The 26522-nt window shown below is 40.1% G+C and overlaps 1 protein-coding gene across 7 annotated transcripts in view; it reads left to right on the top strand.

The window, feature by feature from the left end:
* Window positions 1-26522, top strand: part of LOC123798524 (uncharacterized) — a 135263-nt gene that overhangs the window by 35387 nt on the left and 73354 nt on the right. The window contains exon 3 of one of the 7 annotated variants that reach the window (XR_015726037.1): window positions 1108-1276. The exons of the other annotated variants lie outside the window; for them this stretch is intronic. The gene's annotated coding sequence lies outside the window, so the exon portion shown is untranslated. Of the gene's footprint in view, window positions 1-1107; window positions 1277-26522 lie in introns of those variants that run through there. 7 annotated transcript variants of the gene reach the window in all.

Genomic DNA, 26522 nt, shown 5'->3' on the forward strand with positions numbered 1-26522 from the left:
TTATATGTGTTGTTTAGATAGTCAGCCTATTAGTACATACAGTGTTGTCCCTTCTTTGGTGAATTTTATGTTAAATATTGCTGTCCCGCTGCGTTCTGATTTTTCTTTCTTATTCCTTCCTGTACGAATCCCTGCCTTGATCTTCACTGCGGAGTCTCTATGAAACAAACACTCCGATGAAGTGGTACCCTGTATGTCAGCCACAGGTGTAGGTCTCTCTGGGGTTTCTGGCTGCATTTCTACTTCAAAGATTATGTGTCCATGATCCACAGCCTCCATCCCTTCAGGTCCTTTGGGGCATTTTCTTGACTAAACCTCTGAGGCTGAGCAGAAACACAGTCAACTCAGCTCACACAACTCAAGCTGCAACTGCAGTGTGAGGAATACCATGGCGAAGAACTAGGAGCAGATTAAGCGCTAAACCAGGATTCATTCAATCCACTTTTCTTGGGAAGGCTTTACTTTGAGGCTTCCAGAGTCTTCCTTTTTTCCTTCCTCTTGACATCAACTTGTTCCTCCTCTAAGCCTCCATCCTTGAGACCTCTGCATTTGCTTGTTAATTTCCCCTTCGTCCAGATGTGAATCCAGCCTGGCTTGGTCACTAGCCCTGCTTCTTCCTTCCTCCCTTCTTTCCTCCTTCCTTCATTCCTTTCATCCTTCCTTCCTTCTTTCTTCCATGGTTCTTTCGTTTTTTTCATCCTTGTATAATTCTCCATAGTTCTCTTTCTCTACACCCCTCATTTGCTTTTCATTATTATAATTTTTTCATTATACAAGTAATACATTAATGTAATGTCATATACAAATGTATATTGTGTGACATCAAACTACATTTGTTGGCTATCTTTTTTGGACAAAATAACTTGGAGTTTCTTTCTCTTTTCATATGTATATAATCATTTTTTAAAACTACTGCATAATTTTATGGTATTATTAGTAGTATAACACAATGTATTTATCCCCTTAACTATTTATTTCTAATATTTGCTATTACAAGCACATGCTGTGTGTATGATTGTTTGGGTGCATAGGTTAAAAGAAGTTCCAAAAGCGGAAATTTGTTTTTAGTTTTTATTTATTTATTTATTTATTTATTTATTTATTTAGAGAGAAAGAGAGCACGAATTGGAGGGAAAGGGAGAGAGAGAGAATCTTCAGCAGACTCTGTGGTGAGCCTGTCGCCAGGCTCTATCCCATGACCCCCAGATCATAACCCCAGCCGAAATCAAGAGCTGGCCACTTAACCAACTGAGCAACCAAGGCACCCCTCCTTTTTTTATTTTTTAAAATATTTCATTATTGAAGTATAGTTGACATAAAATGTTGTGTTAGATTTGGTTGTACAATATTGTGATTCAGTAATTTTATATATTATGCAGTGCTCATCTCAATTAAGTGTAGCTACCGTCTGTCACCATACAACATTATTACAATATTATTGACTGTATTCCCTATGCTGTATGTACCTTTCATCTCCATGACTTATTTATTTTATAACTGGAAGTTTGTACCTCTTAATCCCCTTCACCTATTTTGCCCATCCCCCCCACTCCATCTCCTCTGACAACCATGAGTTTGTTCTCTGTATTTATGAGTCTGTTTCTGATTTTTGTTTATTTGTTCCTTTGTTTTGTTTTTTAGATTCTACATATAGATGAAATAATATGGTATTTGTCTTCCTCTGATTTATTTCACTTAGCATATTACCATAAATCCATCTATGCTGTTGCAAATGGAAAGATCTCATTCTTCTTTATGTCTGAGTAACATTCCATTATACATATGTATATATGCACATCTGCTTTACCCATTCATCTATTGATGGACACTTGGGTTCCTTCCAAGTCTTGGCTATTGTAAATAATGCTGCAATAAACATAGGGGTGCATGTATCTTTTTGAATTAGCATTTTTGTTTTCTCTGGGTAAATACCAAGTAGTAGAATTATGGGATCATATAGTATTTATGTTTTTAATTTTTTTGAGGAACCTCCATACTATTTTTGACAGTGGCTACACCAATTTACATTTCCACCAATAGCATATGAAGGTTCCCTTTCCCCCACATCTTCACCAACACTTGTTATTTCTTATCTTTTTTCTAGTCTAGCCATTCTGACTGGTGTGACATGACATCTCATTGTTGTTTTGATTTCCATTTCCCTGATGTTGAGCATCTTTTCATGTGAATGTTGGCCATTTGGGTGTCTTCCTTGGAAAAATATCTATTCAGGTCCTCTGCCCATTTTTAAATCAGATTATTATTATTATTTTGGTGTTGAGTTGTAGAATTTCTTTATATATTTTGGATATTATCCTCTTATTGAATGTATCATTTGCAAATATCTTTTCCCATTCAGGAGGTTGCCTTTTCAATTTGTTGATGGTTTCCTTTGCCGTGGAAAAGCTTTTTATTTTGCTGCGGTATTGCCGTCTGAACCACACTAAGTCTAACAGTACACGAGCGTGGGATAGCTTTCATTTATTTAGATCTTCTTTATTTTCTTTCAGCAATGTTGTCTAGTTTTCAGTGTACAAATCTTGTGATTCCTTGGTTAAACTTGCTCCTCTTTTGTTCTCACTTACTCTCTCCATCTGTCCTTTCCCTTTCCCTTTTTTATTTTGTCTCTGAAGCTGAATGTTTCTCCCATTTAAGTACCAACTTCATTACATAGCTTTAGATCAAAGCACTTCTTAGAGTTGTCTAGACTTCACCTTCTTACTCACCCTGCACTCTTCTGATAAAAAGCTCTAGAGCTTCTCTTCTTTGTGCATGTGTCAGAGTCAAGGCTGTCAGAGCTGCTCCCAGAATTGACAGTAGCAATGTGTGTAGGCGGATAGGAGCCCAGCAGGCCTGAGGGCAGTGGGAGCTGGGCGGGGGATCTGGCCGGGGGAATAGGAAGCGTTTTGACCTGCAGTCCAGCCCAGTGAGCCATCCTGACTAGATCTCCACCAGCACCCAGGAAAATCCTCAGTCATTTCTGTTGCTCTCTGAAACAAGTGCTGCGTGGTGTGTCTACGTTGCTCTTTAGTTTGTTTTTGGCTTTTTTTCCTTTGTTTTCCTAGAGCCTCGTGAGTCATCCAGGAACATGCTTCTGGAGTCCGTCCTATGAAAGTTTCGAGTGTTCCCAGCTTTTAGGTGAAGGTCACATCTTGTCGAAGAGGTCTGAACATTTATCTACCCAGAAGCCCTTAGTCTCTATGTTTAGTAGCAGGAATACCTGCTTGGAATAGATTGGGGGATCTTTGAGGCATTCACGATTCTTATGAGTTTCATGCAACACTGGTGTCTGGAGGGTCTCTGATTAGTTTACAATATCCATCTTGAGATATTTCCTGAGTCGTGAACAATGAACTTCTGTGTGACCCAGTGAGGCCCAGGCAATTTTCAAAGTTACATTCCTCATTTCAAGATATATCTTCATATAGTACAGAAGGCCAAAGATTTAAGTTAAGATAGAATACTAAATTTGGGGGGAAATAATAATAGGTAAATTTTTACATCATCAAGAAAAAGACCTAAATTCAAGACATTCAGGATATAAATGAACAAGAGTTACTTTTTAAACAGCAAGGAAAACTGCTTGCCATAAAAATTACAGTTAGGTCTAGATTATCAGTATGGAGCTGATTAAAGAAACATAAACACTGATCAATGAACAAATGAGCAAGAACTGAGTGTGAACTATTCCTATTCCACTTGACCAAATAAAAAATTAATTGTAGTCAATTACATCTCAATAAAAAAACTGTAAAGTAAATAAAAAGGGAGAAAATGGCAATAGTCAATATATAAAGAATAAACAGTAACAAAGAAATTTATTTAAATGTTCCCTTCTCAAATGAATCGGTTCAAATATATGCAGGTGCCAACTAAACACATTAAAGTATTATAACCATTCAAAAAGAATGTTCTTCTGGGCATCCTGTAAAAATGATGAGCAGCCGTAACTGGAAGACAAATCTCAATGTCTAGGTCATATAAGCAGTTGTTCTTTCCCAGCAAATTGGATGGCTAACTACTATCCAACCTCTAGTTCTCTACTTTGTGTCAGAGAGGAAAAAAAATGAGGGCAGCAGTTAAGGTCCAGGTCAGCATTTGTGAAGAGGCCTCACGCTCCTCTGTAGCAAAAACCCAACTACAACGAGTCTTTGTGGCAAAACCAAATGATTGGGGTGACCCTGCCATTATGTGGGACCTGGGAAGAACTGAGGTTTTCTTGGCTTGGTTCATGGTAGGGGGTAGACACCAGAGTTGCCCATTTCTGTCTGTGCTCTTCATATCACTGTATCAGCTGCAAATTCATTCCTTCAACAAATATTTATAAAGTACCACCATGTGCCAGGCACTGTTCTGGGCACCAATGGGTTGTCACTATGGCTCTCTGGTCCATTGCCATGGCATGGCCACAGTTTGAAGTTGAGAGTTCATTCCAAAACCCACATTCCAAGGAAAATATCCTCAGGAAAGAAGGCAAATTCGTCTTTAAATATATTCTGCTTACAACTCCTATTTGTAAACCTGATTTGAGTGACTTGATATAGTTGCTTTAATGTGTGGGGATTGTGAATGGAACATGTCTGATTTCCTGCCTTATAGGTTATGGCTGGAATTGAGGCACAGTGCAAAGAGGAAAATTTGTCCTGTAAAAGTGTCTCACAAGAGTAAGCCCTCGCTCAGGCTTGTATTTTTGCTATGATTTTAATCAAAAAAGCACATTTTAAAATTCAGTAGCCTTAAAGGATTGTTAAATTACAAATTATGTGCAAGCTCCAGAGGAGAGAATTAATGTTCAGAGCCAGTAGAGAAATGGAAAAACCCTGAAAAAGGTAAATGCAAAACAACTAAAGTGAAAACAAGATGATGGAAATGTGGATTCTTCAGTAAGGACTTTACACTTTTTATCGATTATTTGTCAGTATTAGCCTACATTCCATACACAATTCTATTTAGAAATGATAGGTGAAGGGGCGCCTGGGTGGCACAGCGGTAAGCATCTGCCTTCGGCTCAGGGCATGATCCTGGTGTTCCGGGATCGAGCCCCACATCAGGCTCCTCCGCTATGAGCCTGCTTCTTCCTCTCCCACTCCCCCTACCTGTGTTCCCTCTCTTGCTGGCTGTCTCTATCTCTGTCAAATAAATAAATAAAATCTTAAAAAAAAAAAAAAAAGAAATGATAAGTGAAAACTTGGTCGTTTAGATGTGTTGGTCTTTTTTTTATTATACCTTCCATAAAGTTTAGCAAAATGTTTATATCAGCATCATCTTTAACAATTACATGACTGAAACCTGCAGAACTAAAAAGAATGGTAGACCTTTACAGAAGGTCATCCAAGTAAAGTAGGGCTGAAGCACAAACCCTAAACAAGTTCTGAAAATAGACTGACGAACTTACCAGTGGCCTGGAGGTTGAGTGCTCTGGGCCACTGCGGAATCTCCAGGTTAACAGAGCCCAGAGGGGCCTTCTGATCCAGGGCTTCTCATTCATGTTAATTTTTGTTTGTTCTTCTTATGTTTTAATATTAACCATACGTCTGGGGCTATAATTAAGATGCTAAACTGATCTAGCTCATTCTGATGTTCTATATCATTGGATTGGGGGTTTTTTTAGCTTTTTTTTTTTTTTTTTTAAATAAAAGGGAAAATAAATGTGACCCTTTAAGAGTGCCATACTGGATTGGACCTGGAGGAAGTGTCAAATGTCTCCTGTCCAGAATGGCTCTCACTGAGTGAGATGGTGCAAATGAAGCATGTGGCGCAGCCCCTGGCACAGAGGCTGTTTCATCATTATTGTCGTTACTGTTATAGCTAAGTTTTGTAAGGAAAAATATGTTAGTAAATATATGATCTTCTTTACATTGTTTATCTTATTTTGTACACTCTTCTGTTTTTTTTCCTTTTTTTGTATTAACTATATTGTATGCATAGTCAGAAAAACACAATGAAAAGGAAAAGAACCCTTTAGAAAGAGTAAGAGCACAAGAAAGGGTCCCGCCTTTATTGTGAGCCAGCAGTTTGAGTAATTGGTCTCAGGCGATGCGCTGCTCTGGCGGCCTCAGGTAGACAGGACCAGCCATGGGGAACATTCCCTTCCTTTTGCCCCGATAACCTCCCACGGGCAGGTGGGGGGCTTACTAGGTATGTTCTGTGCACTTCCTGCAGGATTGGAGGGTAAGCGTGGCCACTCTCACTGATGTGCTTGGAGCCCTGCCCTGGAAACCGATGTGTCAACCTGGGAACGTGGGGCTGTCCATTGAATAGTCACTTTCCCTGTGAATTGTCTGGGTCTCATTTTCCCATCATTAAATGAGGGGAAGACAGTCATGTCTGGTTTCCCTTCAGAAAGGCATTCCAGGAAATCAGCTGAGCGGTATCTGTAACTAGCCTCGGCCAAAACCCTCTCAGACTTTGCTACATTTATTAGTGAAGCCTAGGGTGGATTCCTAGAACGGCGAGGTGGAACAGGAGGCCCCCACCCAGCCCTGTGTTCTAGGAGGGCTGCCGCCAAGCCACACGGACTTCCAGGCTGATTCTTCCTCGGCTGCCCTGCATCATTTATGTATGTCTCTAAAATGCCGTGGAGTCAGTAATGGCCTTGCTGTCTCTCTCTAAATCTTTCCACTCTTAAACCAGAGCCCTCCAGAGACTTCTTTCCAAACAGTTCCTTAGTCTTCATTGGACTTCCTCTAGCTTCTTCGTATTCAAGTCCATATGAGGAGGTCTAAATTCAGTGTTTCCTCTAATAGATGGTAAGCAGTCTTCTTCAGCAGAGTAGAGGATGATTTGTCTCCCTCAAAGCCATGCAAGAGTGATTCTAGGCAGAGGGAGCATTAGAGGGAAAATAAGGGCTTCCATGTCCAAGAGAATTGAGGTCAGAATTCTACTTCCCAGTCTACCTGCTGGTGACCTAGGCAAGTCATTTATTTTGCTTTGCCTCAGTCCTTCACAGGTAAAAAAGGGATTGCTAATACTTCAGATGGTAACTGTGGAAAATAAATGAGGGAGTATACAAAGAAGTGCTTGGTTTAGGTTGTCCATGTTTTTCGTACAAATTGGCTTAAGTACAAGCCAATTATTTCATCTGGTGTTCAACAGCAGAAATGTGATCTGTTCTAAAGCTGGAGAAAAAAGTATCTAGAGTGGATTTACTAAAAACAAAAACAAAACTGTTGTCCTGCATTCTAAGACATGTTCCAGAATACTTTGAACTATCTTTATTTTTTTGCCTTAAATGCTGACTTTAAAGCCAAGCTCCATGATAAGAACCAACTTCCCTAGGTAAGAGCTTACCTTATGATTCCACAGTTCTCAGCAGTTTACAGAAAATTCCAATGACCCACTTTTTAAGCTTAATGATTTTGGAACCATTGCCCCAAAGATAAATACCACTTACAGTCCTCAAGGAGGGATAACTTGATTTAGAAATATCTCCTTTAATCCCCCAGAAATCCCTGTGAAATAGGAAGGAAAAAAACCCAGATATGAGCCGTGTTTGAAGTAGTGAGTGCATAAGAGATAAAAGGCATATCCCCCAATTTTTAGGACAAAGTAAAAAATTTGTTGCAAATGAGTCAATGTCCCTCAGATCTAATAACAAACAAATGAAAGAAAAAGCAAAACCTTAGGCTCTTTCCCATATGTCCGTCAAGGTAAATAACAGGTAGCAAATGCTTATTATAGGTCAGGCACTGTTCTGAGCAGATTACATATATTAAAGTGTTTAATCCTCCTATGAATTTATGGGCAGGAATTGTTTTCATCCTCACTTCCCAGAGAAGGAAGCTCAGGCACAGAGATGAGTAATTTTCCCAAGGTTTCATCGCCCATGCGGCAGGGCTGGATTCAGACTCAGGCAGTGGGTTCTAGGGGGCCGCACTTCTCACCCCTGTACCACATTGCTTCTCTCGAGGGTGGCTGCTTGGAAACTTCTGGCACTGCCTGTCTTTATCCCGCACTTGGGAGGCAGTCGAGTACAGGAGTGAAATGCACATACTTGGGTGTCAAAAAGTTTCATCTTTTAATCCTGGATCCCCCATTTAGTGGAGAAGCAGGAAGCGGCAAGCGATTGCCTTCCCTTCTCCCTCCATCTGAATCGTGGCTGGTGAAGAAACTGAGGTTTAAAGGATTAAGATATTTAAAATAGAAATCATGTTCTGTACCCAAACACTGAGTTGTTTTGCCACTCTGAGTCAGCATGCTGGAGTCAAATCGTCGTGCATTCAGACAGCTTCCTGAACATCAGCTGTCTCGGATGCGCTAAGTGGTGGAGCTTTTTTTTTTTTTAATAATCTACTAAGTATACGTGGATAAAGCAGTGTGAATTATGGAGAAAATTAGTGTATTAACACTTTGAGTTGATGCTAATTCGAATAAGATAAATTCTTACTATTTCTTCCAATTTGCTGCATAATCTTATCACCTACAGTGTAATTATCATGGGCACGTAATAGTTAAGCAGCTAGTAGGGTACTTTGTGCTAGGTGCTTTACTTAAATTCTCATTCAGGTTCTCAGTGAGGTTGGTAGGTACATTTACCCCTCTTTGTTGATGGGAAATTGGGGCATAAGCACTCTCCAGCAATTTGCTTCTGTTCCCACTGTAGTGCAAAGTGACGGAGGCATTGTTAAAACCTTGACTCACTCTGATGCCCATGTGTGTATGTTTTACTGCAAGCCTAACTGCTTCCCAAAGAGTAGATAAAAGCAAGGCTACGTGTATACCTTCTGACCTGGTACGCTATAACTTTAAAGGTCAGTGTCTATCTAATATATATCTAATAACTATTTTTTAAGATTTATTTATTTCAGAGAGAAGGAGAGCTCACGTGCTTGTGTGTGGGAGGCAGGGGTAGAGGGAGAGAATCTCAAGCAGGCTCCTAGCTGAGCTCGGATCCCAGTCTCACAGCCCATGAGATCATGACCTGAGCCAAAACCAACAGTCAGACAGTCACCTGACCGAGCCACCCAGGAGCCCCCAATAACTATTTTGTTACAAAATTTGCATATTGTTGATCCCCCTAAGTATTCTGCATCTCCAAATGAGTCTCTAATCTGGCAGATTCCATCGTGTGATTCTCGCTAAAAAATATCTTCAAACTGAAAAAAAAACCAAGAGGCTTATTTATGGTTCTCTCGAAAGCGATTATGCAGAAAGGAAAATCAAGTGACACTTTTCTTTAAATGTGGACAAAAGATTAGCTTTGATTAACTCCACCTCTGGCTCCAAATTATTTCACAGTTGCAGGGACAAAAATTATTGGCTGTGCTAATTACATTTGGATGAAACATCGAGTTTTATAGAAACCATCCCCAGATTGCTGTTTTCTTTCTGGCACGTTAATACAACTAATTCATTAGCAGAATGAGCAAGCCATTCTTGCAACAGAGCAGGGCTTCCTTTGATGAAACAGAGCCCCACAGCAAGCTGTTCTCCAGAGTCTGGGAAAGCGTTGTATTAGTCTGTGTTATGCATATTTTCCTTTTGAATTCCGTTGGCCACCAACAAGTATGTGATTGTAAGAGACATTTAACACAACAGGAAGCCTAGTTGTAGGACATCAGTTCCAGGTTCTTACTGGTTTATCTTTCAAATACATTTTTTAACTTAAATTACCTAAATAACACACTGACAGAGACACGCACACATTCATACACCATTTCAGGCCATATGAAATTTCTTCAAACACAAATGAACCAGTCCACAGTGGAAATGGGAACCAAAGCAAGTGACCTTAGTTTGAGTGGCTCCTATTTCCCCTCCGTCTCAAAGGCACACACAGAGATGGGTCAGATCTAGTTGTCAAGTGTGCAAATCTCTACCGGTACTGAGCTGGCACAGGAGACCTAGAGAGCAAAGATGGTTGGTAAGAGATGGTAAGAGAGGTCGTTCCTCCCTCTAGTCTTTCAAGAGATGCCAGTTCCCTCTTGAGCAAAAGAAAACAGAACTTGTCAACATGTAAGTGGCCCTGTGACACTTTCCTATAAAATAACTCCTACATCAAGTATTACAGTGCATGATTCTCCTGATGAATTGGGATTCTCGGTTTAAAGAGTAAGTTGATCTTTGGGACTAGGGTGGGGAGGTCCTCTCTGGAAGCTATAATAACATTTCTAAGCTACAACGGTACATTATTGATTCCTGTGGAATAAGGTTGACTAAATTGTACACTTATGTCCCCCAGAAGGGAGAGGAGAACTGGACCAGAGTCATGCCAGGAGGGTATGAGAGGGGGAGCGTGTCCTACCGGCAGGAAGGAAAGAGGTAGACTAGACACTCAAAAAGATACTCAGATGTAAAATTGTCCCTCAGCTGGTCCTGGGTGTGAAACTCTTGAGTTAATACCATGCGGAAAAACAAGTTTCTATCAGATAAGCGAAAAGCCAGGAAAATTCATCTGAACAGCTAAAAAATAGGATTACGTAGACTACCTCTCAATTATGGTTTTTTAAACAAATCCACACAGAATGGCTGCTTATTCAGCTCCCTTGGGATTCATTCCAGAACCCTCTTTTCTTTCTTGATTTGCACAGAGAAATTAATTTAAAATGATAAACTTGACATGTTAAACACCAATCTCAAATTTAACTGAAATTATTCCATGCCCCTGTGAAGCATACTAACCCATTATTTTGTCTTGACTACGGAAGGGCAAAAGAAACAGAAATTAAAAAAAAAAAAAAAAAAAAAAGATGGGGCGCCTGGGTAGCGCAGTCGTTAAAGCGTCTGCCTTCGGCTCAGGGCGTGATCCCGGCGTTATGGGATCAAGTCCCACATCAGGCTCCTCCGCTGGGAGCCTGCTTCTTCCTCTCCCACTCCCCCTGCTGTGTGCCCTCTTTCGCTGGCTGTCTCTCTGTTAAATAAATAAATAAAATCTTTAAAAAAAAAAAAAAAGCTTCTCTCAAATTCCTTTTTTTTTTTTTTTTTTGAGAGAGGGCAAGAGGGGCGAGGGGGTGGGACAGAGGGAGAGGGTGAGAAAGAATCTTAAGCTCGGAGCCCAACTCTGGGCTCAATCTCACAACCTCCTCAAATTCCTTGTACCTTGTCAAGAGCAAACGGACGAAGGTAGTGGAGATTTGTGGTATTTCTGGTTAGCATTTGAGCTACTTAAGAAGATACGTTAAGTTCGGTGAGGCCACAGGGGAAAATTCCTTATATTTTGTGCCCTTTCGATATAATGTGGCTCCCTCCCAGGAGCTCACGTGCCCCTTCTGAGTTCACTGAAGTGACTGAGTTTGTGCCAAAATGGGCTCTGAGTAACGCACGCGTCCCTGCGGAGACAGCCATGGTGAGACTGGCCGCAAATCAGGGCTTTGCCCTCCGTTGGCTCTAGCCTCTTCTCACCCTGCCAGGGAAGCCCAACCTGCTGAGCGAGGGAACAAAGAAAGACTCCATTTGCCTGTGGGAGTGGAGTGAGTGAGGGAAGGAGCTGCCTCCTCCACTCAAAGAAGCCTCTTTTAAAAGGTGAGAGCTGCCTGCTTTCTACCTGGAGCAGAGGATCTGGAGCAATTAGACATTCAATTTCCAGGGCTTTTATTTTCGTCTGGTTGAAGCCTCACCATAAGCCAGCAAGGGAGGTGGGAGCTGGCAAGAGCGAGTGCATAACCCTGCTGCTTATGGAGCGTGAACCACAGGCTGGGTGCTCTGCTAGGACCACACACACAACGTAAATATAATGAGGCGCCTGTTCTGAAGGGAGCGATATGCATCCTAGTGCGCATATGGCAGGGAAATTGAGACAGGACATTGTACATGAAATTGCTCTTAGTGTTGGTATCCTGGAAAGAGGCTGAGTTGGGACATAAGGATTCAGTCTGGGCAAGAAAATGGGGGGGTTTGGTGTTTTCTATACAAGGAACATGATTTGTTAGAGATGTTTTAGTCTAAAAAGTGTTTGAAATGTGTTCAAAGATAAAGCTACCATGTGTTTTCCCTAAGATAGGTAGGAGAGGTATCCAAATTATCTAAGAAGTTGTATCAAATTTATGTTGGCATTGCTGACTTCACTTAAAAGTTTGTTAATTAACTATTGAATAGATCAAAATTATCTTTACAAAATACGTATAAGTTATAGTTTCATCCCTGGGAACTTAGAGTCTGTTATGCAAAATGTCAAACACACATAAAAATGAAGAGAAGGATATGATGAACCCCTGTAGCTACCAGTCACCTCCCTCCACTATCAACACATGGTCAGTCTTGTGTCGTGTGACCCCTTACCCACTTCATTACTTTGAAGGAAATTCCAATTTCATATCATTTCATCCATCAATATTCAACAATGTACCTCTAAAAGATAAGGAATTATTTTTAAACATAATACCAGAATCATATCTAAAATTAATCATAATGCCTTAATATCAATAAGTATCTAGTTTGTGTTGAAATTAACCTAGAGACCTTTATCACAAATACGGATACTGTTGTGGTTTTCTAATGCTGTGTGACAAACTACCTCAAAATATGGAAGCATTGAAAAAGAACCTATTATTATCTCTCATACAGGAAGGTATTTGATCATCAAGTCCATTTCTTTAGATATTTCATTTACTCCGAGTCAGTCTTGATAAGTTTGCATCTTCTAAGAATCGGTCTATCTTATCTAAATTTTAAAAAATGTATTAGATAAAGTCATTCATAATATCCTTTTAGAACATCTATAGCATCTGTAGTTATGTTTCCTTTTTCATTCCTATCATTGCTTATTTGTGCCTCTTCTCTTTTTTTCTGTATCAGTCTTACCAGAAGTTTGTCAATTTTAGTAATCATCCCATTCTGGATTTGTTAATTTTCGCTATTGTACCTTTGTCTTCTGATTTTTAATTTCTGATTTTATCATTACTATTTCTTACCTCCATCTTTTTTTGGATTTATCTTGCTGTTCTTTCATTAATTTCTTAAGTTGAATTCTTTGTTCACTAATGTGTAGCCTTTTCTCATTCCTAGTAGATGCAGCAAAGCTTATTTATCTAATTATTGTTTTAGCTGCATGCCAAAGGTTTCGATACCTAGAATTTGCATTAGTGTTTAGTTCTAAATGTTGCCTAACTTCTGTTATGACTTCTTCCTTGAACAATTGGTTACTTAGAAGTGTATTTCTTTGTTTTCAAATATGGGATATTTCTGGTCATTATTTGCAGGTTTCCGAACTATGTGGTCTGTCTGATACCTTTCCTTTGAAACTTGTTGAGACTTTATGGACTAGTATGGAGTTATTTCTTATTACAATTTTTTTTCTTCTTCCACTCATTGGCAATTATCTTTGCAATTTCCTGGGAGATAGGGGTTATTTCTAGTTCATCCTTCCACTGGGAGCATCTTTGGGTCCTAGCTTTACTGTCCAAGCCCTGGGTTTTATCTGCTCTTCCCCAGCTCCAGAAGACTGTGCAGATTAAGGCTCCTGTTCACTCCAGCACGGGCCTTCGAGTTGAAAGGGACGTCAGTGTTCTCTCCTCTCTGCATTCTCCCCTTTAGTTTTTGACCTGAGTGTTCCTTACCGTCTATTTTAGCCAGTTTGTCAATGCATTTAAGAAGACTTTTAAAAGATAAATATTATCCAGCACTTCTCATTGGTTCTGAGCCTCATCTGCCATTAACAGAAGTCTATACTAGCATCTTATTTGATTAGTGGAATTTCTGTAACATGCAGTAACATGTTCAGGAGCTTAAGGCTTTGCCATTTCTTAAGGCAATCATTCTAGAAACACTGTTAGGGAAAAATTTAACATAAAACATATAGAGTGGATGGTCTCAAGAATTAATAAAGGAATATACACTGAAAAGAAAGAAAGGATACAGTTTTAAGTTCCATTCAAAATTATCAATAATATAGCCAATAAATTTGAATGATTCCAAAATGACCCCCATGTTCCCCAAAAAGATATATGGAAGTATTCATAGCAGTGTTTTCCCATCAAAAATTGAAGGAAACCCCCCCCCAACACACATCTATCAATGATAGGATAGATCTATAAATTGTGGAGTACTGCATAGCAGTGAGAATGATCAAACTAAGACCGCCTGCAGCGATAGAAATCCCAGAATACTGAATGAGAGAAGCTCCACACAATAATAGATAAATCTGTGTGATTCCATTTCTATGAAGTTCAAAACCAGACAAAACCAATTCATTATGTTACAATTCGAAATGATTGTTACCCTTGAGAGAAGGTGAGTGACAGGGATGGGCACGAGAGGACTTCTGTGGGTCTGGTCACACTCTAGCTCTTTATCTGAAAGCTTGTTTCATAAGTGTGTTCATTTTGTGAAAATTAGTTGAACTGTACACTCTTTATGTGTGCACGTTCTGTATATGTATTTCAATAAAATTTCACATTACACAAAGTCCAAAAGGAAATATAAAAAGCCACAAATCAGTACTGATATTGCTCTTGCTTTAAAAAGAAAACAGGCCTGTGCTAACCAACTGTTACCATAATGAAATTTTAGCTATTTAATGACGTCTTCCAGGAAACTTGGGGCCTTGATTTTGGAAAGTGGGAATAGGAAAAATGGAGATACTTTTCCTTCTAAGTGTAGGAAAACATCGCTTTCCCCCAAATAGGTTATACCGTAGAATTCTGGAGCACTCTTCCCACTAGGACATCAGAGTTTGGAGCCATGTGTTCATCTTAACCTTTGACATTGTCCTCCTTCCACTGGAAGCCTGCTTCTTCCTCTGCAGAAAGAAAATGCATCCCTACCACCTTGTCTGCCACCTGGTAGCTGATATTTTATTTTGAGTATGAATCATATCAGAATATCGTCGAATTCCAAGTTTGGTTCTAGATTGTCTTAATTTGATTTTTGCGATGACTCATCATCTGAGTGCAACTATTTCTCTGGGAACCCTCAATTATTTCCCTGCATCCACCACAAAGAAAAATCTAAGCGGCTTCCCTGCCCTGCCCTGGCCCCTCTGTAAAATCTTTGCCACCAATAAAGTGTCATCGTTTTATTAAGAAAGGCAGTGGGTCATGTCATTCTAGATCTATGGTTCATCTTGGGCTAGAGAAAAACCCGAAGTTCTCTTAAGAAAAATCCCAACTCCATTTATTCGCCAACACGTGTCAGTAGATTCCTGGATTTTTTACAAGAATTTTGGTTCTTCATTTTAATTTATGCCCTTCTTTTAAACATAGATTATCTCTTGTTCTGTTGTTTGTCAAGATTCCTACATTTTTCATTTTAACCTCATTTTCTGCATCGTAGGTTTCCATTCTGAGATGGAGATAAATCACGCTGTCCCAACCTGTTTGTAGTGTATTAATCATCCAGTTCTCTTCAATGGGCTTTTCATCTGGTTGTCTGTTTTACATCTGTTCATTCTTTTCTCAGACAAGATGCACAGACTACTTCTATTTTCTATGGCTTTTTAAAATCTGGTATAAAATAGTGTATTTTTCTCCATGACATTTCCATTGATTCTTTAATCAGAAACTATTTGAATTAGGACTCCATCATTTTTATTTACATTATTTCTTTGCATTTTGTGGTATTTCATCTCTTTCCAACCCCTCAAGAAAAGTAGCACCTGCAGTGACCTCTCGAGCTGATTCTCTCAAGCCTTCCTTCTCTGAGAATACGCAGGCCTCAAATTTCCTCGGGGCAGAGATTACCTGATTTCATTTATCAGCTAATCCATAGGTAAACCAAGTGATTCTGTTATGGTAGGATGATATAGGCAGAATTTATTTGTTATGCAAAAGAAAAAAAAAGCAAAAAACAAAAACAACCCACAAAACTTGTATACTCTTAGGACAGGATGTTAGGAGAAGCTTATTGTTCAAAAATGTATATTTTCTCGAAAAAAAAGTATCTTTTCTCAAGACTCAGTTATTTCTGAAGTGAACATAAATTATAATTTTTACTTTAAAATTAGAGTTGAGACAGAAACTCTTATTAAAGTCTTGTATAGACATCTTGCCACTGCCAGCGACATCCCTTTAGTCATAACATAATATTCACGACATCATCGATATAACCTAATATTCCTTTGCATTTTGGGTTGTATTTTGACAGTGGCTTTTATTTGTGTTTCTAATAGATAAAAGATTGTTGTGGCTTTTTCCCCCAGGCAAGCATTTGAAGGCTACTACTGGTATGTTTCAAGACTAAGATTTCTATTGTCATTGACATAAACAATAAAATTATAAGACACATTTGCAAGTCCTTTCAAACTGTGTGTCTGTAATTCATATGTCTGGGATTTCTTGGGGAGCTTAATTTTCTCTGTTCTTTCTCTTTCCCTGGTTCTCCAGCTTTTCTTTTAAATGTCAGTGTTCCCAGGGGTTCCATCCTTGGTCCTTTCTCTTCTTATGTCACACACTGTCCTTGTGCCTACCATTATCATCACCACCCATGCTCCCCAACTCCCACACCTCCATTTTCTTTTTTTTTTTTTTTAAAGATTTTATTTATTTATTCGACAGAGACAGCCAGCGAGAGAGCGAACACAAGCAGGGGGAGTGGGAGAGGAAGAAGCAGGCTCTTAGCGGAGGAGCCCGATGCGGGGCTCGATCTCACAACGCCGGGATCACGCCCTGAGCCGAAGGCAGACGCTTAACCGCTGTGCCACCCAAGCGCCCCTCCACACCTCCATTTTCATCATGGGCTCACTTACAAACCTTCTTTTCTCCATATCCAACTGATTCTTGGTCCTGGAAGATGTTGCCCCTCAGGTCTCAGTAGGAATGAGTAGTTCTCTGGAACCACTGACTTGCTTTTAACTGAGGGTCTCATGAAACATGTGCTTGATTGTACTTCCCTCTGCTTTGCAACTGGGAAGTTCAGGGCAGATTTGGTGGCCTATCTGTAGTTGTTGTTTAGGGTCTGTGTGTTAACTTCACCTCTAGCTCAATTCTCTTCACCTCAGGGTTTCGTCCATTTATGTATTTATATAGCCTTGCTTTGGAATAGTCAGGGTATGAACCTAAGTAATATGATATATCACACGTATGTTTATATCATACACACACACACACACACACACACACACACACACACACCTTCTGTATATATCCATCCTGATGACCCATGTGAGTAACCTTAATTTTGACATGGTGGAAATGTATCCTCCTAAAATTCTCTGCCATGTACTAATCCAACTAGTCTCCCAAACTAGTAATCATCTTAACTAACTCTGACTCCTTTCTCCCTTTCCCACCATCACATTTAATTAGTCATCATATCCTCCCAATTTATTGTGGGCTTTCCTCTCCATCCCACTGTCACTGTCCTGAGTGGACTATGGCAACAGTCTTCTGATGAGTCTCCACTTAATTCTGTGTTCTGCTTCCAGAACAACCTTCCCAATATATATCAGATCTTGTTAGTGTCCTAGTTAAAACTTTCCCTGTGCCCGCATTGCCTATGAGACAAGTTCCAAACAACTTCATGTGATGAGCAAGGCTCTTTGTGATTTGAACAGTGAACTCTTTTCTCTAATGGGACCTGGTTCTCCCTTCTAGGGGCCGACCACTTTCCTGAGTTGCCATTTGTTCTCAGGTTGGATTTCCTTGGAAGCAGACTCTGAGACAGAGATTGGAGTCCAAGAGTTTGTTCACGGCATGGTCTTGGCATCACCACTGGTAGATAAGAAGGGAAGAAAACAGAAAGGGGCTGAGAGAGAAGTGGGACTGTGACAAGTGGTGTGTTGGAACTAGCGTGCTTGGAAATTGGTAAATGTTATAAATCAGGGCTTCCCCCCTTCTCCAGAGAGCCCAGTTTACCAGTGAATCTCTGGCTGCAGTGTAGTCTCGGTCAAGACCTCAGCTAAATCCACAAAGTGTTTGAGAGCTGGATGGCCCTTTCGAGTTGTCGCTGAATTTGATGTGAGGGAGCCAGGCATCTACAGCCCTGTGTCATCAGTCATTGGATATAGGCTTCCCCTGGAAGGGGGCATGACCTTGGGCAAACCCTTCAGCTGAGGCAATTCGAGAAGAGGGCTGACAGCTTAATGCTTCTGTAGGCTCCCCCCACGCTCAGAAGCTGGGGCAGCAAGTCCTTCAGGAGACGCTTGCCTCAAGTTCCATACGGCTTCCCATTTGCAGCATTCTGAGCACTACTGGCTCTGCTGGTCTGGGAGCCACGTGGTAGAGTGAGGCTCAAGTTTGAGATTGACCTTTGGCTCTCATAGCCTCGTGGCTGTAACTGCGAAAGGTGTCTTTTAGCAAAGTCAGATGGAGTCCCTGGTCTTCTCTCCATCCCTTGAACTAAGAATTTAAGAATTATGGATTGTTACTCTCCTTTATCAAGCTCTCCACCCCGGGGTCCCTTAATTCATCAGCTTCGTCATGCTCTTTTATGACAGTGGCTCTCACCTGGGACGATTTTGCCCCTGGGGGGACATTTGGCAACGCCAGGAGATAGTTTTGTTTGTCACTGCTGTGGGAGGGTATACTCCTGGCATCTCGTGGGCGGAGTCAGAGATGCTAAACATCTCATGGTGCACACCCAGGACAGCACTCACAACAAAGAATGATCCAGCCCAGAATGTCAGTAGTGCTGAAGCCGAGAAACTGATCTGTGGCAGTAACCACTCAGTGGGTGCTTCATTCCTGATGACCATGGGGAAATAATGAAATGCATTGTTTCACCTCTGCAGGTGCCGAGAGGGTCAGAGTTGCCCCCCGCCAATCCTTCAGTCATAGCTGAATTAAACCTTGACCAGGCCAAGTAATCAATTTCAGATTCTGCCCTATTTCTCTGGGAATCTATTGCTTGCAGCCATCCCCATAGCAGTTAGGATGCTGTTGCAAGAAAAATAAACCAACTCATCTTGACTTAAATAGAAAAGAAATGTATTGGGAGAATATGGGAGAACTCACAGAAATACCAAGAGGGCTGGATTCTGGTATCCCTACTGAAATCAGGTAGCCCAATTCATCTGTGTCTAGCCATCTCAAATTATACCACAAAGTCGGTCCAGTGAGGACACTGCCACTGGCACCCTGCACATCGACTTGTACAGACTGTGGATTGGCCAGGAAGCTCCCCCCATGGAGCCAGCCACTGCAGCCCCGCGGGACCGGGACCCGGTGCCCCGATACTCCTGCTGCTGTTACTGCTGGAGAAAACTCCCTACTGTTCTGCTTCCCTGTGTCCCTGTCAAAGTCTGCAGCAGGGACATTGAGGTGTGAACTTGAAATGATGCTGTGAGAGTGATGATCTGGCAGTTTTAGCTGGCGTGCCGGGAGCTGGCCCCCACCTGTGAGCAGAACTCATAAGGAGGGAAATTCCGCAGACATGGAAAGTGTTCAGATGGGAGGGAGCAGAACAGTGATAACTTACAGGTGAAAAGGGTGTTCATTCCTTCTGACATGTGTGTACATTTCAGGCCATTTTATTTGTAAACATCTCCAACACCAAAAGCTTGGATATATAGGTCTCTCTCTTTTTCCAGTGTATCATCTCAGGTTAACTTACGGGTTTCTGATCTTATCATAACTTCTCTTTACTTTATTACACACACACACACACACACACACACACACACTCATACCTTGCTGTGATACCCTACATTCTTCAGTATAAAAATAGGTATGTCCCCTAAAGATCTTACCCTTTATTATTCAAATTCATTTCAACATGTGTTAGCAGTGCCAAAATAAACAACGCTGGAAATAGTTTCCTAATGAGATAAAGCCAGACAGCATGACTTTTCATTTCTGTCTTTGATTAATTGTGTGCTTTTCTCCTTTATGAAAGATAAATCCATGCGTAGAGCTCCATCAAGGCAGAAAAACAAAGAGACTCTTTTGAAAAGTTCTTCATTTCAGTGTGACATTTTTATATATTTTTTTCTTATTGTCGCTTGATGAATCTTTCTACTCACCTTTTCTGACAACATCCAAGGTGAAACATTTTGTGCTTCACAAATGAGCTGATGGATACCCTGAGAGGGCTCTGCTAGAGTTTCAGGTTAGCCTGTCTTATAAAATACTAACACTGTCTGGGAGACTCAGACTACTGCCAGTACGGTAGGGCACTTATTTTTTTTTAAGTGAATTAATGAGGCATTCTGAAGGAAGGGTCCACAGGCAGGTCCATTTTGATTTTCGCGTGAAGACCAGGGACAGCCAACAGTCCCATCACTGCTGGTGGTGTTTTGGTACGTTGGTAAGAACCCAGTGTTACAGGTGAACACACCCAAACAGAGGGGTGCTTTTTCCTTATTGCTCAAGGCGTCCTTCCCTACTGCTGTCTATCATCACTCCAGTTTTATAGATGGAGAAAGCAGACCACAGAATCAGAATTAAAAGTCAAATATTAAGAAATAAGTGATCAAATAAAAACCCAGTGCTTTTCCATTTATAAAGACCAGTGGAGGGTGGACGAAGGGAAATCCTTATCAGTCAGAAGCTGGAGATCGCAACCCCCAGTTTAACTCACCAGAATAGGCAAACTTTCTTCAACTTCTATTTAAATAAACTTCTCATTGTAGAATAGTTTTAAGTTTATAGAAAAGTTGCAAAGATGGTTCAGAGAGTTTTTATATACTCCACACCTAGTTTCCCTTGATGTAACTATCTTATGATAGTATGGTATACTTGTCACAATTAATGAGCCAATATTGATATATTATTATTAATGGATATCCGTATAGTTTATTCAGATTTCCTTAGTTTTTAAGAATTGAGATATAACCAACATGTAAGATTATATTAAGTTCAGGTGTATAGCATAATGATTTGATATTTGTATATATTGTGAAATGATTGCAATAATAAGTCGAGTTAACATCACTAACACACACAGGTGCAAATTTTTTTCTCGTGATAAGAACTTTTAAGATCTATTCTTTTAGCAACTTTGACATAGGCAATACAGTATTATTAACTACAGTCACTATGCTGCACAGTACATGCCCATGACATTTATTTTATAACCAGGCGTTTGTATATTTTGACCAGCTTCACCCATCCCCCCGCCCCCCAATCCCTGCCTTTGGCACCCTTCAATCTATTCTCTTATATCTATGAATTTGGGGGTTTTTTTGGTTTTGTTTTTTGGATTTTTTTTTTTTTTGATTCCACATGTAAGTGAGATCATATGGTATTTGTTTTTCTCTATTTCCCTTAGCATAAGGCCATCCATCCATGAGGTCACAAATGGCAGGATTTTTTTCTGTTTTAATGGCTGAATAATATTCCATTGTGTATGTGTGTGTATGTATGTATAAGTGTGTCTGTCTGCTTTTCCTACAAGTCGGTTTCTCTGTCCATAAAATAGGAGTGATGACAGATGGCAATATGGAAAGACACCTTGAGTGATAACAAAAAAAACAATCCTCTGTGTGTGTGTATATGTTTACACATTTTCTTTATTCACCCATCAGTGGATATTTAGGTTGCTTCCATGTCTTGGCTATTACAAATAATGCTGCAATGAACATGGGGAGGGGGAAGAGCATATATCTTTTGGTGTTTTTGTTTTCTTCAGATAAATATCCAGAAGTGAAATTTCTGATCAGATGGTAGGCCTATTTTTAATTTTTTAGTTTGATTTAGTCCCACTGTTTTATTTTTGCTTTTGTTGCTTTTGCTTTTGGTTTCAAATCCAAAAAGTCATTGCCAAGACTGACATCAAAGAACTTAGTGCCTGTGTTTTCTTCTAGGGGTTTTATGGTTTCAGGTCTTAATTTTGTGTATGGTGTAAGAAAGTGATCCAGTTTCATTCTTTTGCATGTGGCTGTCCAGTTTTCCCAGCACCATTGTATATTCTTGAGTTCTTTGTCATAAATTAATTGACCATATGTGTGTGAGCTTATTTCTGGGCTCTCTATTTTGTTTCAGTGATCCACTTGTCTGTTTTCATGCTAATACCATACTGCTTTTATTACTATAGCCTTATAATATAGTTTGAAATCAAGAAGCCTGATGTTTCTAGCTTTGCTCTTTTTCAAGATTGCTTTGGCTATTCAGGGTCTTTTGTGGCTTCATACAAATTTTAGGATTGTATGTTCTATTTCTGTGAAAAATGCCTGTGGAATTTTGATAGAAATTACATTGTATCTGTACATTGCTTTGGGTAGTATGGACATTTTAACAATACTAATTATTCTAATCCATGAGCATAGAATATCTTCTATTTATTTGGGTCTTCTTCAGTTTCTTTCATTAATGTCTTATAGTTTTTAGTGTATAGGTCTTTCACCTCTTCAGTTAAATTTATACATAGTTATTTTATTCATTTTGATGCAATTGCAAATGAGATTGTTTTCTTAATTTCTCTAATAGTTTGCTATCAATGGTATAAATGCAACAGAGTTTTGAATATTGATTTTGTATCCTGCAACTTTACTGAACTCATTTGTTAATTCTAATAGGTTTTTTTTGGTGGAGTCCCTAGGGGTTTTTATATATAGTATCATGTCATCTGTATATAGTAACAGTTTTACTTCTTCCTTTCTGATTTGGATGCCTTTTGCTTCATTTTCTTGCCTAATTGCTCTGGGCAGGCTTTGTCTTGTTCCTTTCATTGTTGAATATGATGTTAGATGTGGGCTTGTCACGTACAGCCTTTATTATGTTGAGGTGTATTTCCTCTATACCCACTTTGCTGAGGGTTTTATTAATCATAAATGGATATTGAATTTTGTGAAATTCTTTTTCTATATTTATGGACATGGTTTTTATCCCTCATTTTGGTAATGTGGTGGATCATGTTGGTTGATTTGCAAATGGTGAAACACCCTTACGTCTCTGGAATAAACCCCACTTTATCATGGTGTATGATGCTTTTAATATATTGTTGAATTTGGTTTGCTAACATTTTGTTGAGGATTTTTACACCTATCTGTTCATCTGGGCTATGGCCTGTAATTTAATTTTGTTGTAGCGTCCTTGTTTGGTTTTGGGGTCAGGGTAATGCTGGCCTTGTACAATGAGTTTGGATGTGCTCCCTCCTCTTCTGTTTTTGGAAGAGTTTGAGAAGGAATGATATTAATTCTTTTTTGAAGATTGGTAGAATTCACGGAGAAGCCGTCTGGTCCTGGACTTTTGTTTGTTCGGAGGTTTTTGATTCCTGATTTAATCCCATTACTAGGGGCGCCTGGGTGGTTCAGTCATTAAGCGTCTGCCCTTGGCTCAGGGCGTGATCCCAGGGTCCTGGGATCAAGCCCCGCATCGGGCTCCCTGCTCTGCTGGGAGCCTGCTTCTTCCTCTCCCACTCCCCCTGCTTGTGTTCCGTCTCTCGCTGGCTGGCTGTCTCTCCGTCAAATGAATAAATACAATCTTAAAAAAAAATCCCGTTACTAGTAACTGGTCTGTTCAGACTTCTTTAGTTTTTATCTAGTGCTCTTTTTCTGTTCAGGATCCCACCCAGGACACCATATTACATTTAGTCATCATGTCTTCTTAGGCTTCTCTTGGTTGTGACTGTTTTTCCTTGTTTTTCCCTTGTTTTTGATGACTTTGACACTTTTGAGGAGTACTGATAGGTATTTTGCAGAATGTCCCTCAATTGGGAGTTGTCTGATGGTGTACCCTCATGAGTACACGCTAAGATCCCCTCCAAAAATGGACTTGGGTCAGTAGGAAGGAGGGGCCTCCAGATGCTCAGGACAGGGAGAGGCTACCTCCCATTCTTGACTCCCCCTAGGGGAGGGGATGTATTAAGTTAGCAAGCTCCCAAAAGACCATTAGAAAGGAAGACTGATAATCAACTTTGAGAGCTGACAGTGTTTATAGATATAGACAGTGTTTATAGATAATCTATAGGGGCAGTAGTACTTATCTTGGAATAATATTAAATGTCTCATTGTTGGTTAGGATTTAGTTTTTAGAGCACATGATGAAGTTCTGTTGGTTGTGGGGGGCTGATTCCCTCAGCAGCAGAGACTCAGAGCAAAGTAGTGACTTGCCACGGTCTCTCTTAAATATTAAAGCAAAGACTTTGTGACTCCCAAGGAAAATTTAATTAGAGGCATGGATCTGGAGATCTATAAAATGAGGCCGATATTCAGGAAGCATGACACACACAAGGAAAATCCACAAGGATTTTCCTTTTTGATGCTGGGGTGGGGGGAAACAAATATCAGGGCCTTATTCATCTACCAGCAAGGTGAGGTCTAGTGATACAAAGAACAAAGGTAAAGATAAAAGGGAAATGTGGTCAATATAAAAGGTATACGTACTTCTTTCCCTCTATACAGTAAGAAACACTTTCTTAACATTGTTGATTCACTGTGCTTTGCTATCTATTATATTAATCATGCAAAATATTTTCCCTAAGAAATGTATATAACAATTTCCGTGCGGAAGTTCCCATATCACACTTAGAATGAAAGAGAAATTTTTAGCAAATATAAATTCAAGATGCAGCCTTTCTTTGAAGAAAACAAGAGTCTTTTGCTATAAAGAAGGGATTTAAAAATGAAATTACAAAATTCATAGCTAAGTGGAGGATACTGAAGAATCTGGTTAGACAGTATTTTTAGATAAATATCTATTTTTTCTCTTTGATGGTGTAGCCCTAACTCTTTAGGTTTTTATAATTAAGGAACATAGGCATGATTTTGAGTAAGAACTTGAAGCGTCTTGCCATGATGAATATTACAGCACTCAGACTAAAACAAAACCAGCTTTCAGAGATGTTGGGGGAAATGCTTTGCAAAGGGCTTGGTGGTGGGTGGAGATCTTAATTTACTACTACCTATTTCCTTTACTTCAAAGGTTAAAAGAAAGCTTTTTGCATTGATGTCATTAACCCGCAGATTTGGCTAGATTTCTGGGTTCAGTATTATACTTCAAAAAATTTTCAGGAAATACCTGCCCTAGAAGTTTAAAATTGTCTCCTTAACAGAGACTATTCACAAAGCCGCATGGTGCTGACAATTGATAACAGTAGGCATAGCTCAAGGGGCGCTCGTGTGCCAGATACCATACTAGGCATTTTACATAAGCGATTTGTTGCATTTTCTCAACAGCTGTGTGAAGTAGCCATTATTCCAGACATGAAGCTGGGGCACAGAGAGGTAGCTTGCTTGCTCACCTGACCTCGGTTGGCTTATTGATGGCACAGTTGGGGTTTAAACCAACTGCATGTTCTTTCAAGAAAATTTTCTCTTGGTTTTTCTGCAGCGCCATTCAGTGTCTCTAGGTGTGGGCTCTTAAGAAAAAATTCCGCTTGAACTTTGTCAGGCTCCTTGACTCTGGAGGTTAATGTTAGTTTAGCCCGTTTCTCCCAGGACCGCTCCACCCCTCTCTCCTCTCCTGTGACTCCAATCATGTGCATGCTAAGTCTTCACACGTGGCCTCTGGGCTTCTTACCCTCCCTTTTTTATTTGCCCCTTTTCTCTGTTTCCCTGTGCTTCGCTCCAGACTGTTTCTTTGAAATTCTTTTGCATTTCACGGATAGTTTCTTCAGCTACCTATCTATTATTTCCTCAATTTCAATTATTACATATATATTTTTTTTAGTTCTACACTTTCTACTTGGTTATTTCAAATTTGCAATATCCCTTTTTAAATTTCCAGTTCCTCGCCAGCATTTCCGAGGTTGGCCCTTATCACCACGCTCGTGGTAAGCAAAGCCGCGGGATAGTTTGTGTCTGGTAATTCCACTGTTTGGAGCTCCTTCCCGTGGGTCCCTTCGTGCCTTCTATTGTGTCCGTTACGTCTGTGGTTCACGTTGTTTCATCTCTTCGTGTACCTTATTATTGTTTTATTTTTGCTTGGCATTGTATGTGAAAAAAAATCTTTATCGAGTTAATTTGGACCTAAGATGATGTTTTATTCCCCCAGAAAGCATTTTTTCTGCCAGCCCCTGAGGGTGCTAGTGGTCCGTGGACCGCACACCATAGACTCACTTCCACGGTGTAGCCCTTCGGAGCCCCAGCCCAGGACCTGGGGGAGGAGGTCAGCACTGCCAACCTGGTAGGTACTGGACTTTGATTTTTTATTCCCCTCCACACCACTTACCTGGTCTCCCCAAATCATCTTTTGACTGTCTCTTCCAGACTGAGGATATAAGGTGGAGGATAGAAAAGATTCCACTTTCCTCTTCAAAGTTTTGCCCTTGTAAATCTGTATCTTTTATCTCTATGATGTTTTTAAGATATATTTTTTAAAAAACCAAATCTCCTCCAGATTTTATTGTTGTCTTCAGTGCTTCCATTGGTCCAAATGACCTCAGGTCCTATTCCCACTCGAAGTAACCCTTCTCCCTTTTCATGACAAGCCTCTGCTTTCTGGCTCCACACCAGCAAACTATCCTTCACTGAAAAAGTTTAAACTAAGCTCAGAGAAAGTTGAAACATGATCACCACAGTGAAAAGTGAGAGCTAACTAAGTGCTTGGCAGTCTGCCAGTTGTCCTGCGCTGTTCCTTTTTCTTTTTTACCAGGATCCCCAGGTGATTCTCATGCACTTTACAGTTTGAGAACCATTTAGCTAATTCCTATTCCTGGTTAGCTTGTCGACAGGAGCATACCTGTGAGCAGTGCTTGTGTGTGCTCGTGTGTGTGTGTGTGTGTGTGTGTGTGTGTGTGTGTGTGAGAGAGAGAGAGAGAGAGAGAGAGAGAGA

This window comes from Ursus americanus, chromosome 11 (assembly GCF_024610735.1).
Source record: "Ursus americanus isolate L20-20 chromosome 11, mUrsAme1.1.p, whole genome shotgun sequence".
NCBI lineage: Eukaryota > Metazoa > Chordata > Mammalia > Carnivora > Ursidae > Ursus > Ursus americanus.